The following is a 17,811-nucleotide window of genomic DNA, read 5'->3' on the forward strand; positions in this document are numbered from 1 at the left end:
AGTGAGTGTGGGTGTGGTTCGTATCTCACTTACCGTAGGAGTTTGGACGGTGTTCCATGACTCACTAGTGACATGACAAGGGCGAGGCCCAGAGACAAGTGGGGCCTAAAAGAAACAGATATGTATTCCGAGCAGGGCTCGAAGTCAGGTGGGGCCTGGAGCGGCGGGGCCTAAGGTAGGGGCGAGGCCTAAAATAGTGGGCGCGGCCCAGTATATGTTGTATGTGTTTGTGCAGGGTATGTGGTAGGTTGGGGAACTCACTAAGTGTAACACCCTGTTCTTCGAGTGTTCAATTATAAGTCCCTGAGATTTAAGAGGAAGGGTAATTATGGTCCCTTTCGAGAAATGAGCTTCAACCGAGAAGGTTTCGGACGGGTGTATGTGTTAGAAGTAAGGGCTTCTCTTCACCCTTGTATGAATGTAAAGTTATTTGAGAGTGGGTTTAGATTAGAGGAGCTGCGGTGCTTCGAAGTTGATCATTGTTTATAGTTCTTTGTGGAATAAGAGTGAAATGGTCCCATGCATGCCTGCTTTTGATTTTGAAAGGTGGCTCGGTACGCCCAGAGTAAGCTGGACGTACGCCCAGCGTAGAGGGGCGAATAGATGCGGGTGGCGGGGTGAGTATGCCCAGCATACCAGGGAGGTACACCCAGCGTACTCTCAGAAACCCCAAACCCTATTTTTAGGGTCAGCCACTATATAAGGATCATGTTGGTTCACCCCTCAGCCTCCTTGTGCTCATCTTCAACCTCAGAGAAACCCTAGACCTCGTATCCTCTCATATTTGGGTGTGTTTGATCTTGAAAAGCTTGTGTTGGCAAAAGAAAGGCTTGAAGGAGAAAAAGGAAGTTGTCAAAGAAGAAGAAGAACGTGTGGAGCTTGTAGATCTGAAGAAATATCACCCTTTGGGGCTTGTTTGAGGTATAAAGTTTCTTGCTTGACCTTCATATTGCATAGATCTATGTATCTTGAAGCTTTGTCACCATTCTTGTCCCAAAAGTCCCCACCTTGTGGTATAGTTCGATTTGGTCAAGATTATCTGTCCTTTCAGACCTTTGGAGAGGTCTTGAGTGATAAAAATGAGGTCCCAAGGGCTGTAGCTATTCCATGTATGAGATATATAGGTCTTAATGGATTAAGACCTTGGATTAAGGGCTTAAGGACGTCTCAAGTGATAAAGTCTGAGACTTTATGAATTTTAATCATATTTGACCTTTGGATCTGAAATTTGGGCTTAAGAGCTTAAGCCATTAAGAGGTTAGAAAGGCTTAATGGATCTCGCAGTTACGCCCCGCGTAACCTTCGAGTACGCCCCGCGTAGCGGGCCAATGCCCCGTTTTCTTTTGGTGATCATGGCAGTACGCCCAACGTACCAAGGAGAGTACGCCCATCATGCTCCTCCTGTGGACTTTCATTTTAGGCTTTTGAGTTTGGGCTAATTGTGGGTTGTTGGTTATTGGGCCAAGTCGGGGAAATTATGAATAAAGTGTTTTGGGCCCAATTATTGTTATGGTCTTTGGATCTAGGCCCATTTAGTGAGGTGGGACCAATTTGGTAAATTGGGCCAATGATTGGACTTTGTGTGAGATTTGGACTTTGGTCTTGGCCCGATAAGTGAAAGTATGATTGACCTTATGTTTATTTTTGTGATGATGGTTAGTTCGGGATTTGCGGTGAGTTGGTGATTCGAGAGTCTGCTTCTTTGGTTCAGAGTATCGGCAATCGCGAGGTGAGTTATCCTCACTATATCGACAGGGTCTACGGTACCAAGGCCGACCCTTTACCGAATGGAAATCCGGATAGTTGTCTGTTATGGTATTGCTTGATATGGGCCGGAAGGCATTATGAGATGGACCGGAAGGCATTATGATATGGGCCGGAAGGCATTATTATATGGTCTAGAAGGCATTCTATGTTATGTGGACCGGAAGGTCATGGCCTGGAAAGGCGTATGTGCGTAAGTAGTATTTTGGCTGAGACGTAGGGTGATGTTATGCTCGTGATCGGTTAGGTCGGTATCCTGGTTAGGGTGATGATATGTTATGTCATCTGTTTGATCGATTTGTTGACTGTGAACTATTATATGATTGAATGTTATGTACACAGGGTTGTTTGGACTGGAGTTTGACCCGATATGCATGGTTGTTCTATGTTCTGTTATGTTATGTATGCTTTTTATGTTATGGGCCGGAAGGAAATATGTTATGGGCCGGAAGGCAGTATGTTATGGGCCGGAAGGCAATATGTTTTGGATCGGAAGGTCATGGCCTGGAAGGGCGTATATGTGGTTGGTATTTTGGGGGTATCTCACTAAGATTTTGGGCTTACAGTTGTGGTTTAATGTTTTTCAGGTTCTTCAGGAGACTGTGGCAAGGCAAAGGCATGATCATACCATTCCTCGCGTTTATGTTTTATGAAATGGACCTGGGAATACTCTGATAAATAATGTATTGAAAACCTTTTTGTAATAATGTTATTAAAATGAATTGTTTTGAAAAGTTTAAATTATGTTGAAATTTTTTGGTCGTTACAAGTTGGTATCAGAGCCTTGGTTTGAGTGAATTGGAGGAACACTCGTGTGACTCCAGTCTTAAATCGAGGAGGGTTTTAAAAAGAGAAATTTAAAATGGTTTTCAAATTAAGTAAAAGGAGGACGCGGAGGTACGATCAGTCAGAGCCAGTAAGTAACCCCAAATTACCATTCATGATATTTGTCCTATTGAGCTTGATAGAACAGCATGCTAGTGTTAGGCTAGGGATCTTCAGGATTTCATGATAATGTTGCCTGTTTTGTGATGCCTGCTAGCCTAGGGTTTTCCTCTGTTGAGATTTCCAGTGTTCCTCTAGGAGTGAGGATCGAGCGCTTGCTATGTATATTTGCCGCTAGGGTGTTGTGGTAGTACTTCATACAAATATGGGTAGGTGTCGAAGGTAGTATGGGCCCGTACTACTGAAAGCACAGGACCCATACGCGTATCAAGGAAACCATGACCTCTAGGGTTGGGTTGAGAGTTGGTTCCCGGGATAGAGGGAAGTGTCTGAGGTTTTCGTGGTTTCTTTTCAGTATGAAGATTTCGAGGCATGCTTGGAGTGGATCCGGGTCAGGATCGGGTGCAGGAGAAGGAGTTACGGATGGGTCAGTACCGCCCGAGGTTATCGGTCAGATGAGTACGCACGAGTTGGATGCGAGGATTCGTGAGATCCTGCATGATGAGGTTGCTGCTTTGTTCCGGGCCGAGCTGTCGGAACTGTTTGGGTCGATCAAGACCGCCATGGTGGAGTATTTTGATGAGCGCTATGCGGCTCTCACGGAGACGGCTGCTGCCGCGGCTACAGCGGTTGTAGCAGTGGCAGGGGGAGGAGCTAGTAGGGATTTTCAGTATCGGGACTTCGATAATACGGAGCCTCCCACCTTTGATGGAGTTTAGGATCCGATCGTTGCTATGAGATGGTTATCAGACGTGGAGGGGTGTTTCTTCACGTGTTCATGCCCTGCTGATCAGAGGGTGAGGTGTGCTCTGAACTTGTTAAGGCTTCGGGCAAAGGATTGGTGGGGATTGACCACGGGGTCATACTCGGATGCGCAGAGGGCTGCGATTTCATGGGATCAATTCAGAGAGATGTTCAGCACTCGTTATGTTCCACAGGTCGAGAGGGAGAGGTTGGCTTAAGAGTTCCTGGAGCTGAAGCAGGATACAGAGTCGGTGACGGAAATCACCAGGATGTTTACTGAGAGGGCGATGTTTTGCCTTGAGTTCGCTTCGGAGCAGGCTCAGATGTCCCGATATCTGAGTATGCTAAAGGAAGATATCAGACAGTTTGTGTCCGCGCAGAGGTGCGAGACCTTGTTGGAGTTGCAGGAGGCCTCCAGACGGCGTGAGTTAGAGATTGAGTTGCAGTTGTGTGAGATGAGGCAAGCTCCGGTTCAATCGCAGCCGGCGACGAAACGGTCTAAGACCGTTGATTCCAAGATGGGAGATCAGAGCAGCCATATTTGTGGAAAGTGTGGGAGGGGTCACGCTGGAGTTTGTCGGTCCGGTGGTGCATGCCGCAAGTGTGGAAAGGAGGGGCACTATGGGAGGGATTTTCGACAGTCAGTGCCGGTTCGGGATTTGAGGATATGTTATCATTGTCATCAGGTTGGACACTTGAGGGTCAACTGTCCACAGTTTGCTGCAGGACCGGTGCAGGCTCCAGCACCGGCCACGTTGAGGATCACAGGTGGAGGTCAGAGTGGAGCGGTGCCCCCAAGGACTTAGGGTCGTGCTTTTCAGCTTGCAGCGGAGGAGGTTACAGCAGTGCCGGATGCAGCTACGGGTATGTTTCTTTCTTGTTGTCTTGTTGATTTATGATTATTGTGGAGTATCATTTATCTGCTAGTCTCGTTGGATGGTTTTCGTTTTGGTATTGAGGGTTTGGCATGGTTATGGATTAGTGTTTCGAGTTTTCGTTTTGGTATCCGTTGTTCCTTGAGGGTTTGACATGGTTATGGATTAGTGTTTCGGGTTTTCATTTTGGTATCCGTTGTTCCTTGAAGGTTTGGCATGGTTATGGATTAGTGTTTCGGGTTTTCGTTTTGGTATCCGTTGTTCCCTGAAGGTTTGGTATGGTTATAGTTTGGTGTTTCGTGCTATCGTTGGTTATCATTCGTGAGGGTGATTAGTGGAGATATGGCGTTGGTTGAATGTCGGGTAGCATCTTCAGTCTGAGGAGTGGTTAGCTAAGGAATGAGTACTTTTGAATGGATTGATCAGTGTGGAAATGTGTTTTGCGAAGGTTGCTAGTGCTAGTGGGAATCAGTCTGCGTGTAAGCGTTGGGTTTTGTGCAAGGTTATTTTGGGAGTTCGGTGTTAGCGGCCGGTGGTTGATAGTCAGTGCCCTAAGTGGGGGAGAATTGGAAATTCTTCGGATGATCGATAGACTTGAGAGGTTGTTTAGCTGCTTGGGTTTCGGCGGTATTTCTTTCAGCCGAGAGCAGGCTGGTATGGGTGAGTAGCAGGCATACGGGGCGGATTACAGACCTATGGTATTGATTGTGTAGGACCTAAAATCAGGCTGGGATCGAGTATGTATGATAGAGATAGAGTTCGGAACCCCTGAGGGGCTAGAACAGTATGCATGGGAAGATTTCCCAGAGAGATAACTCGGAATGATGAATGCTAGTTGAGCGGTCTAGATAGACTGAAGGCCGGAAGGTGTACCAGTCAGACCGAAGGCTCGGGGGATGGTCCAGCTAGACTGAAGGCCCTGGAGGGCGGCCCAGATTGGCTGAAGGTTTTTAGAGTGGTCAAGATTGACTGAAGACCTGGTGAGGTGGCCCAGTCATGCTGAAGACTCTGTAGGTTATCGGATCGGTTCGAGGAAATGGGTTGGGTGTGTTGTGATGTGTTAGCATTAGGATGTCTGGCCCCGGATATTGATTGTGAGTAGCAGAGGTGGTGCATGGACTCGAGAGTCCTTACGAGCAGGTTCAGGACATGTATGTCTCATGGTTAGCGGTCATGCTAAGGGAATGTAAATCCACGGAAGTGGAAGCAGCAACGCAGGTTTGCGATGGGAGTGGCCCAATTATGGACATTGAGCAGCGAGATTTCGGCAGTGGTATGGAGCACATCCGGGTTGGATGGTTGCTGAGGCTCGACAGGAATGCATGGATGGACTTTCGGAATTTCAAATAGATTTGTTTATGTGGTAAAAATGCATCCGGAAGGTTGTTTGGAAGTGTCATCAGTGTATAGGGGTTTTCCTAACCCGAGGACACTAGAGCCAGTTTGGTGCGGTTATGAGATTGCGATGGAGAACTCGTGGGAGTTGCTCTAGGTATGAAGCTCGTTTCATTCGGTCGGCAAGAAAGGTAAGTTGGGTTTCGGATCTCGATGGTCGAGTCTTGGGAAGCCTGGTCCGGTGAGTGCCAGGCGGAGCATTGCAGGGTTAGTTCGAAGTAGAGTTGTCGCAGGCTTCGAGGGCGAAGCCTAATTTAAGTGGGGGAGAATTGTAACACCCCGTTCTTCGAGTGTTCCATTATAAGTCCCTGAGATTTAAGATGAAGGGTAATTCTGGTCCCTTTCGAGAAATGAGCTTCAACCGAGAAGGTTTCGGACAGGTGTATGTGTTAGAAGTATTGGACTTCTCGTCACCTTCGTATGAATGTAAAGTTATTTGAGAGTGGGTTTAGATTAGAGGAGTTGCGGTGCTTCGAAGTTGATCATTGTTTATAGTTCTTTGTGGAATAAGAGGGAAATGGTCCCATGCATGCATGCATGCATGCTTTTGATTTTGAAAGGTGGTTGGGTATGCCCAGCATGGAGGGGAGAATATATGCGGGTGGCCGGGTGAGTATGCCCAGCGTACTCTCAGAAACCCCAAACCCTATTTTTAGGGTCAGCCACTATATAAGGATCATGTTGGTTCACCCCTCAGCCTCCTTATGCTCATCTTCAACCTCAGAGAAACCCTAGATCTCGTATCCTCTCATATTTGGGTGTGTTTGATCTTGAAAAGCTTGTGTTGGCAAAAGAAAGGCTTGAAGGAGAAAAGGGAAGTTGTCAAAGAAGAAGAAGAACGTGTGGAGCTTGTAGATCTGAAGAAATATCACCCTTTGGGGCTTGTTTGAGGTATAAAGTTTCTTGCTTGACCTTCATATTGCATAGATCTATGTATCTTGAAGCTTTGTTACCATTCTTGTCCCAAAAGTCCCCACCTTGTGGTATAGTTCGATTTGGTCAAGATTATCTGTCCTTTCAGACCTTTGGAGAGGTCTTGAGTGATAAAAAAATAAGGTCCCAAGGGCTGTAGCTATTCCATGTATGAGATATATAGGTCTTAATGGATTAAGACCTTGGATTAAGGGCTTAAGGACGTCTCAAGTGATAAAGTCTAAGACTTTATGAATTTTAATCATATTTGACCTTTGGATCTGAAATTTGGGCTTAAGAGCTTAAGCCATTAAGAGGTTAGAAAGGCTTAATGGATCTCGCAGTTACGCCCCGCGTAACCTTCGAGTACGCCCCGCGTAGCGGGCCAATGCCCCGTTTTCTTTTGGTGATCATGGCAGTACGCCCAACGTACCAAGGAGAGTACGCCCATCATGCTCCTCCTGTGGACTTTCATTTTAGGCTTTTGAGTTTGGGCTAATTGTGGGTTGTTGGTTATTGGGCCAAGTCGGGGAAATTATGAATAAAGTGTTTTGGGCCCAATTATTGTTATGGTCTTTGGATCTAGGCCCATTTGGTGAGGTGGGACCAATTTGGTAAATTGGGCCAATGATTGGACTTCGTGTGAGATTTGGACTTTAGTCTTGGCCCGATAAGTGAAAGTATGATTGACCTTATGTTTATTTTTGTGATGATGGTTAGTTCGGGATTTGCGATGAGTTGGTGATTCGAGAGTCTGCTTCTTCGGTTCAGAGTATCGGCAATCACGAGGTGAGTTATCCTCACTATATCGATAGGGTCTACGGCACCAAGGCCGACCCTTTACCGGATGGAAATCCGGATAGTTGTTTGTTATGGTATTGCTTGATATGGACCGGAAGGCATTATGAGATGGACCGGAAGGCATTATGATATGGGCCGGAAGGCATTATTATATGGGCTGGAAGGCATTCTATGTTATGTGGACCGGAAGGTCATGGCCTGGAAAGGCGTATGTGCGTAAGTAGTATTTTGGCTGAGACGTAGGGTGATGTTATGCTCGTGATCGGTTAGGTCGGTATCCTGGTTAGGGTGATGATATGTTATGTGATCTGTTTGATCGATTTGTTGACTGTGAACTGTTATATGATTGAATGTTATGTACACAGGGTTGTTTGGACTGGAGTTTGACCCGATATGCATGGTTGTTCTATGTTCAGTTATGTTATGTATGCTTTTTATGTTATGGGCCGGAAGGAAATATGTTATGGGCCGGAAGGCAGTATGTTATGGGCCGGAAGGCAATATGTTTTGGACCGGAAGGTCGTGGCCTGGAAGGGCGTATATGTGGTTGGTATTTTGGGGTATCTCACTAAGCTTTCGGGCTTACATTTGTGGTTTAATGTTTTTCAGGTTCTTCAGGAGACTGTGGCAAGGCAAAGGCGTGATCGTACCGTTCCTCGCGTTTATGTTTTATGAAATGGACCTGGGAATACTCTGATAAATAATGTATTGAAAACCTTTTTGTAATAATGTTATTAAAATGAATTGTTTTGAAAAGTTTAAATTATGTTGAAATTTTTTGGTCGCTACACTAAGCTTCATGCTTACAGTTTTCAGTTTTGGTTTCAAGTACTTCCGGTAGCGGAGGGAAGAGCTCGGGATGATCGCATGGCACATACCATTGATTAGTCAGTCTGGGATGTTTTACTCTGATAATGAAACTATGTTTTGGATTTAATACTCTGAATTATGTTATGGGTTATGATAGTTTTTTCTAAAACTGGTTTTAGTAATGATTTAAAGAAAAAATTTTGGTTCGGATTTTTGGGATGTTATACCAACCCCCATTGTCTAGAACTTAACCCACGAAACCCTAGATCATTTAGCGAGTGTGTGAGCCATTCTTGAGTGTTTTGTTGTTCTTAGAGGCTAAAAGAAGAAGAGGAAACTTGAAGGCTCAAGGAAATGTTTGTGGATCTAGAAAAAGCTTCTCAATCTCATCATTTTCTGGTAATCAAGTATCTAACTTGATCATTAGTTCAATAGATCTATTCTTTTCCTCTTTTATGAAGATATTGGTCCAAGAATATTTGCTTTTGGGATTTGGACGTCCCCAAGCAAGATTCTTTCACATCTGGAAGTATTTAGGGTGGTTAATGTAACAACCTGATATTTCAAGTCAATGTAACGATCTAAAGTCAAGTATTGTAACTTATTTTTGAAATAATATAATATCGTAAAAAATGAAATGTTCAAAAATCTCAATTGGAATGTATTAAGTAATAGATATCGTAACAAGGTTTTCAAAAACATAAAGGACACAAAAATTCGAGTTATAACGAAGAAGTTATGCCCAATCAAAGATGCACAACAAAACTGGTAAATTACTGTTAAGCGTAAAAAGCAAAATTGCAATAAAATACTTTTTAGCCTTAGGTAGATAAACGGAAGTCATAGTTTACGTTAAACCATAAACAATCATAAAAAGAACGTCCAAATCTGACTTCGTATGAAGAAGTTATGATTTTTCTAAGTTTCAGAATAGCAGTAGACAGCGAAAAACTCGAAATAAAGATCGAGTGATTTTTAGCCAGTGCAACCTAAATGAGAATCTAAGATCTCGACAATATTATTGCAACAATAAAAATACAGACGAAATCGGATGTCGGATGAAGGAGTTATGAATTTTTAACGGACTTTTCCTGTCCTGGTCTGTTAAACATTATAATATTAAAAATAAAAATCAAAATTAGCCGATGGAGTGTAAACGAAAGTTGTAGAGTACATTCTTACCTATGCGTGGATATAAAGAACGTCAAAAACGAAGCTCGTACGCGAGAGTTATGGATTTTTAAAGATTTGGGCTCAGATTTCGAGGCTAATCCGAAGGGAACGCCCTACGTACCTAGGGAACGCCCCGCGTTCGCAATACGGGGCCTCGGATTGACTACGTCTCCCCTCTAGTCGCATATCTGGTCACGTATGAAGCTTGGTCCTCGATGATGCAAGACATCTCGCAGAACATGTTGCGTACGAAGGGAGCGCCCTGCAATCCGGAAACTCCCCGCGTACTTCGTAGGAACGCCCCGTGTTCAAGGCTCATTCCATCCCTATAAAAAGGATGCGAGGCTGTCCGTTTATGGTTTCTTCTTTACTCTTTTCTTTCACCCTAAAACACCTTTCAAGCCACTCTAAACCACCCCGAAGCCCCGGTAACACCCCTAACACACGATGCAAGTCTCGACGCCCCAAAGTTCCCGAGAAAGCATTCTTTCCAGGCGAAGTGTTACTCGCATAAAGCCTAGTTTCTCATCAAATCATCACTCTTACCAAGTGAGTTCATAACCCTAACTTATCTTTTAAATGATTTTAAATGCTTTTAGGGTGGGATACAAGTAGAAACATTATAGTTATTGAAACAATCGCATGTGATTAATAACTATCAAACAAGTGGATTTCTTATACGTCAAACTGTGATATCAAACGAACTATTTCAAAACAATTTATCAAACTCTTTTATATGTTAAACTCTTTATCAAAATCTTTTTGAAACTTATATATTGTCAAAATCATATCTATATAGATATAGTTATATAAATAAAGTTGAAAGGATTTAGGACTAATAACTCAATTTATTTCCTGTTCCTTGTTTGGTTGTGGACTTAGGGTACCGTTTGTTCGTCTGAGTGTTGTTTGAATCTTAGTTATATATTATGTATATATGTATAGATATAAAAGTTCTTCATCAGTTCAACACCTTTGGGTAGCAAAGGTGTGCAAACATACTCAATCATTCAAACAACATTACTAGTAAACTATAATAGGTATAGTTTAGAGGACTACTAATCACTATTTCTAGTACAATGAAACATACAACAGTCAGTACATACATAAGTCAATTCAAACATACTATAACGAGAAGCAGAAGGAACATACTATAATGAGAAACAGGGAGGAACATACTATACAAAGAGAACATACAATACACTAGAACACATAGAACATACTATACAAATACAAGAATACTATAACATTAATATGAGCCACTACTTCATGGCATGGAAATTTACTGTTGTGTCACGTTTTGTAACCAGAGTCTCCTGGAGGGAGAGCGTGAATTCGTGTATAGATCTATATTGGATTGACCATCCTACACCTTTCTGCTAGCTACAGTGGGACATGCAGGTCTACAGGTGATGAATGCCATACCATTTCGACATCTTCGAACGTCATGTTTGACTAGTCAATCAAGCATGGTTATAATCATATCACATTTTATCGTAAATAATCAATTGGTTTAAGGTAGTTAGTACAATGCTAGTTACTATATACAATGCTACATTACATCTTTATTTTTCCCATTGCATTCACATTGTGATCTTCTCACATAAACGGAAATGTAAACTATATTTTGGTAATGATAGTCATACTTGGAAAAAATACTCACTTTTACAAACAAACAACATGCAGAACATTCAAGTCTTGGTAGAAGGCTACATTTCATGATAGGTAGATAATATAGGATTTTCTAGGAGATACAAACATTTACAAACACTTTCATCAAACATATACAAACCTTTAACACTAAAATACTTATGAACTCACCAGCTTAAATGTTGATCCTCTCTTTCAAAATAACTTATATTCTCAGGTCACCAGTAGACAGATATAAATGGCCAGGTTTTGAGAAGACGGAGCACTTTTAGATTCGTCTTTTATTTTGATATATATATATATATATATATATATATATATATATATATATATATATATATATCTTTTTGGTGTCTTACAAATACATTCAGAACACACATGTATAAATTATACTATTAATACAATGGATGATGTTATTGCTTGTTTTACAATTATGCATTGTTATGATACTGTACATGACGTCCTCCACCCTCGAACGTTTTTATCTTTCCGGTTTGGGGTTTGATAGTTAAGGAATAAAGGTGCAAGCTTTATGCCATTAGAACTCCCCATGAAAGGTTTAAGAGGTTGTTATGGCCTTTTGACCAAAAAGGGCCATAAATGGATGAAAAATGTAGAGGCTTTGCGTGTTATTTCGAGCCTAGAAGGTGAGATCTGGGTTCTGGATGCTTTGTGCCCGACTAAAATCATTTGAATAGAATTAGACTTAGGAGGACTCGACGAGTTGCTCTTTGGACTCGGTGAGTCAGGTCGTTTTCTTGCCCAAAACCCTTTTGATAGCGGGTGTGTGTTGAGTTGGTAGAGTAATCAGCCAGTTGGGTTCATTATGGACTTAAAGATCATCGTACTCTACGAGTTCAAGGATGAACTCGGCGAGTCAAAGGCAATATCCATAACTTATGAAGATAGACTCGAAGACTTCAAAGGTGAACTCGGCGAGTCGGTTGAACAAGGGTCCTCCTGACGTGTTTGAAGGTGAACTCGACGAGTTGCTCTTCTGACTCGGCGAGTAGGACCGAAGTCCAGAGTTTCGTGTGGATTGTGGGACTCGACGAGTTGGTGGGTCAACTCGGCGAGTTGAGTTAACTCAAAGCGTTGACTTTGACCATTGACTTTGACCAAGTTTGGCCTGGTTTGACTTTTTGAGGGTATTTTGGTCTAAGTGTTATCTTAGGTATTGATAGTTCGAGAAGCCGAAGGATCAGCGGTTCAGGAGTTGCTGGTTAGCAGTCAGAAGTGTTCAGCTAGCCTTTAACAGTGCGAGGTGAGTCTTTTCACTGTGTGTGTGGGTCTAAGGCACCAATGCCAGCCCATTATGTTTATGTATCGTAGGAAGATCTGGGGGTTAGACCTAGGCACTTATTATATATGTTTCGTGTTACAACCTGACGTCAAGCGAGGCCCGAGGGATGTTAGAATGCTAGAGGTCTTTGTGATTCTTGCATGTGTAGGTATATTATGTTTCCAGACCGGGGATTCGATGTCAGAGCTATCCCTAGGAAGGTTTATATGTTGCATGTTAGATTATACTTGTTGTCTCTGTGATACTTGTATGTGCCTGGTCCGGAGGTGAGTGTGGGTAAGGTCCCGTATCTCATCACTAGTTGGGTGTGGATAGGTTCCATATCTCAATATTAGCATAGTAGAGGCGAATCCCGTGATAAGAAGGGAGTGAGTGTGGGCAGGGGCCCATATCTCACTACTTGCAAGAGTATGGACGGGGTTCCACGACCCCTCAGTAGCAGACTAGGGTGGGGTGCAAGTTAGGCGAGGCCTTAGATCAGCAGTACAGTTAGAGTATGTTTATTTATGTACTAGTATGTTACTTGATTGTATGTATGTGTATAGTGGGCGAGGCCCAGAGACAGACAGGCCTAAGAGAGACAGATATGTATACCGAGCGGGGCTCGATGCCAGCCAGGGCCTGATGTCGGGCGGGGCCCAATGCCAGAGTGAGTCCGATGTCGGGCAAGACCCGATGCAGCGGGTGGGGGTCTGGTATGTGGTTATGTGTGTGGTTATGCGTATGTGGTATGTGGTAGGTTAGGGAACTCACTAAGCTTTGCGCTTACGGTTTTTTGTTTTGGTTTCACGTACTTCCTGTAGCGGAGGGAAGAGCACGGGATGATCGCATGGCACACACCAAGAAGTTTTAGTCTGGGATGTTTACTCTAATAAAAAAAATATGTTTTGAGATTATACTTTGATTCGATATAACGGTTTTTGTTTATGAATGAAATGATTGATAATTATGGATTTTACTAATGATATAAAATGAAATTTTCAGAATGTATTTTTGGAATGTTACTATATAACATGGTTATGTATATTATAATAGGTCTCTCTGATTTTTTTGAATCTCTGTGTCACACCCCCAAACCAGATGACGAAATCGTCTGAGGGTGGAATGAGAATCATAGTATCACAATAGTTGAAAACATTGAAACACAAGTATATAAACAATCACCATATCATATGATTAGGTAAGTTACATGATCCGAATCTTAAGTAATATCAAAACATATTACAAGCTTACCTTGATAGCAAATGAAGTAGTTTGCCACACAAATTCAAGCGATGAGATTTGGTGTCTTGACTTCAAAAGTAGCTCCACTAATCCAAGCTTAATTGTTTCATGAGATTACATGTTGTTTTAAAAGTCAACATAAACTTGGTGAGTTCATAAGAGTTTAGCTATAGAAAAATCCGATACTTTTACTTGTAAAAAATTTTGTAACAGCCCGGAATTTCTAGGTATTTATTTTGGATTTATTTATGGAAATTGTGAGTGGACTCGGCGAGTTGGAGCCCAGACTCACCGAGTAGGATCGTGGATTTGGGCACGGGTTCGCGTCCGGACTCGACGAGTCCAAGAGTGGATTCGGCGAGTCCACGTTGTGTGGTGAAACCCTAATTTCCGGGGTTTGCGGCCTATTTAAAGGGCCTTATGGCCATCATTTGTGCTCACCCAACCCTTAGAGAGAACCCTTGTGTGCTTGAACATTTTGAGAGAGAAAGGAAGCATTCTTGACCATTGTGTGTGTCATTTAGCAAAGAAGGAGAAGATTCTAGGCAAGAGGAAGCAAAGGAGGTTGCTATTCTGTGGATTTGAAGCTTAGATCATCAATCTAGAGGTATGATTTCGGATTACTTTCTGTTTTGTGATGTATAATGGGATCTAGGGTTTCTTATGGACATTTATCGGATGATTTGATGCCAAATAGTTCCCTTCTTGTGTTGAGGCTCTGGATCTGGATCCATAGAGGTCTAGAGTGTAACAACGCAAATTTTCAAATAAAATTTTCATTTAAAATAAAGTAGTTTCATTCAATCAATAATATTATTTCATGTTTCATATCAAATACATATGTAAAATCCCCAATATCTCAAATGGCAGCAGTGTGTATGCATCATGCCGGCGCCTTCCCACGGTCCTCGCTAGTACCTGAAACACATACATAACAACTGGTAAGCATAAATGCTTAGTGAGTTCCCCAGTATACCACTACACATATACGCCTTTCCAGGCCCGAACCTTACGGTCCACAGTACAACGCCTTCCGGCCCATGAGATAATCGCCTTCCGGCCCATAATATTTTGCCTTCCGGCCCATCACATATTGCCTTCCGGCCTGTAACATATTGCCTTCCGGCCCGTAACATATTGCCTTCCGGCCCGTAACATATTGCCTTCCGGCCCATAAACATATGCAACACATAGTACAATTACTTAAACACATATAGCACATATATCATATATCATACCTGACCTTTCTGTCACATAATACTTTGCCTTCCGGCCCATAGAACATACATAGCATGCATAGCAACTACCTTTTCAATTATCACATATATATAACACATAACATATTCGACCTTCCGGTCACACATAGATACCCTTCCGGGTACAGTATAGTGAGAAGACTCACCTCGTGGTAATGTAAACTATAAACTCTTGAAACCACTCGCACTCGGTCCGCCGATCTGCAGTCTCCCTATAATACCATATACCCTTATTAATAATCTTATCAAACAAGACAACTGACCCTACGAAATTTACATGCAGGTCAACTCTGGTCAACGGTCAACTTGACCGGACTCGTCGAGTGCAAAGGCGACTCGGCGAGTCTAGACGTCCTCCCCAATTTTCCCTGTTGTTCTCCTTTCTACTCGTCGAGTATCCCTCTTGACTCGACGAGGTCCTCGTGGAAGAATCGCGGGGCCACCCCGACTCCACTCGCCGAGTCTGAAGAACAACTCGGCGAGTCCCAGTGAATCTTCAAGCTACTCGTCGAGTCTGCTCATCCGACTCGGCGAGTCCATGCCATGCAGTCGATCAACTGCTTCCTGAAACACGTATGATCCCGAAATACACACTCATGGGACTATCTAGACCTCTAAACATCCTATTACTGGGGTATAAACACTTGGGTAACAACATAATAATCCATCTAATCATCAAATGGGTTCTATAAACCCTAACTCCATTTACACATCAATCACAGAAGAACGAAATCCGAGATATTACCTGATCGATGCACTTTCTGTGTCTCCAATCCTCAGAACGTGATTCTCTTGCTGTTCCTTTAGCTAAACCCTTCCTCTTCTTGTCTAACAAATCCTTCAAGGTTCCAATAGCCTTCACTCCTGCTCCAGATGCCCACAGACGTTTAGGTTATCCTCAATCGGCCAAAAGACAAGCAATGACGGCCTAAAAGACGTTATATACGATCCAGAACCAAACGGCTAGGGTTTCTGCTGTTTCTGCATCCCAGAATTCACAACCTCGGCCTGTGCCCCACGAATAGCATCTAATACCGGAGTCATCACCGTCAATCTCAAACATACGTCCCGCAATGGAGTGCTCTCCGCCCTACGACTCAATGCATCGGCTACCACGTTAGCCTTGCCTGGGTGGTATAGGATCCCACAGTCATAATCCTTAACCACGTCCAACCATCTCCTCTGACGCATATTTAGGTTGGGTTGATCCATCAAATACTTCAAACTCTTATGGTCCGTGTATATAGTACAACGAACCCCGTACAGGTAGTGACGCCATATCTTGAGAGCGAACACCACTGCCCCCAACTCTAAATCATGCGTGGGATATCTCACCTCATGGGGCTTCAGCTGCCTCGACGCATAAGCTATCACATGACCTCTCTACATCAACACCGCACCCAGTCCCGAAATCGATGCGTCGCAATATACGACAAAATCCTCCATCCCTTCCGGGAGAGCTAACACCGGGGCTTCGCACAATCTCTGACGAAGTGTCTCGAAGGAAATCTGCTGCTCGGGTCCCCATGAGAATGTAACACCCTTCCGGGTCAACCTGGTGAGCGGTACCGCGATCTTGGAGAAGTCCCTAATAAACCTCCGATAGTACCCCGCCAACCCAAGGAAACTCCTGATCTCGGAAGGTGACTTCGGTGCCTCCCAACTCATCACTGCTTCCACCTTGGCCGGATCGACCAATATCCCTGTCTGATTAACAACATGTCCAAGAAATTGGACCTCCCGCAACCAGAAGTCACATTTGGAGAATTTTGCATATAGCTTCTCCGACCTCAGTACCTCAAGGACCTCCCTCAAATGTCCATCATGCTGCTCTCCAGTTCGCGAATAGACTAGGATGTCGTCGATAAATACAATCACAGACCGATCCAGCATCGGCCTGCATACCCTGTTCATGAGGTCCATGAACACTGCCGGGGCATTGGTGAGCCCAAAAGGCATCACCACGAACTCATAATGCCCATACCGCGTCCTGAATGCTGTCTTCTGGACGTCCTCATCCCGCACTCTTACCTGGTGGTACCCTGATCTCAGATCGATCTTGGAAAACCAAGATGCCCCTTGCAACTGATCGAATAGATCATCGATCCTCGGTAACGGATAGCGGTTCTTGACCGTCACCTTGTTCAACTCCCGGTAATCAATACACATCCGATGTGAACCATCCTTCTTCTTGACGAACAGAATCGGTGCTCCCCACGGCGAGCTACTCGGCGGGAATAAATCCCTTCCCCAGCAACTCCTGGAGTTGCGAGGACAACTCTTGCATCTCTGGAGGTGCAAGACGATAAGGCACCTTCGCAATAGGCGCAACCCCCGGAACCAGATCGATACCAAACTCTACTTGCCTCGCAGGAGGTACTCCCGGCAAATCCTCGGGAAAAACATCTGGAAACTCGCGCACCACTGGAACCTCCTCCACTGTCCTCGGTCTCTCGGAAGCCTCCCGCGTATCCATCACATACGCCACAAAACCTTTACATCCCTGCTGTAGACATTGCCTCGCCCTAGCGGCCGAACAAAAAGCTGATCCCGAACGGGTACCCTCGCCGTACACCGTAAGAACTCCCCCACTAGGGTCTCGTATAGTCACCAGCTGGCGCTCACAGTCGATGACGGTGCTGAATCGGCTCAACCAGTCCATGCCCACGATGACACAGACATCACCCATCGCAATAGGAATTAGGTCAATCGGAAACGCAACCCCAAAAATCTCTAGTACGCATCCCAAAAATCTCAAGTGCGGCCCTTCGAACCTCCCATCCTCGAATCAGCGGACTTGATCCGCTTGGCTGTCGGCTGAGACTGAGCCGGTCATCATTCCACCTGCCGAGACTCGGCCTCCTCCCTGGCCTGGGTCTCCAACTCGATCTCGCGCTTCCTGGCATTCGCCTGAAGCTCAGTGAAAGTACGATAGGTGGAGTTTGACACAAAATCCCGG

Source organism: Lactuca saligna, chromosome 3, assembly GCF_052625555.1.
Source record: "Lactuca saligna cultivar CGN05327 chromosome 3, ASM5262555v1, whole genome shotgun sequence".
NCBI lineage: Eukaryota > Viridiplantae > Streptophyta > Magnoliopsida > Asterales > Asteraceae > Lactuca > Lactuca saligna.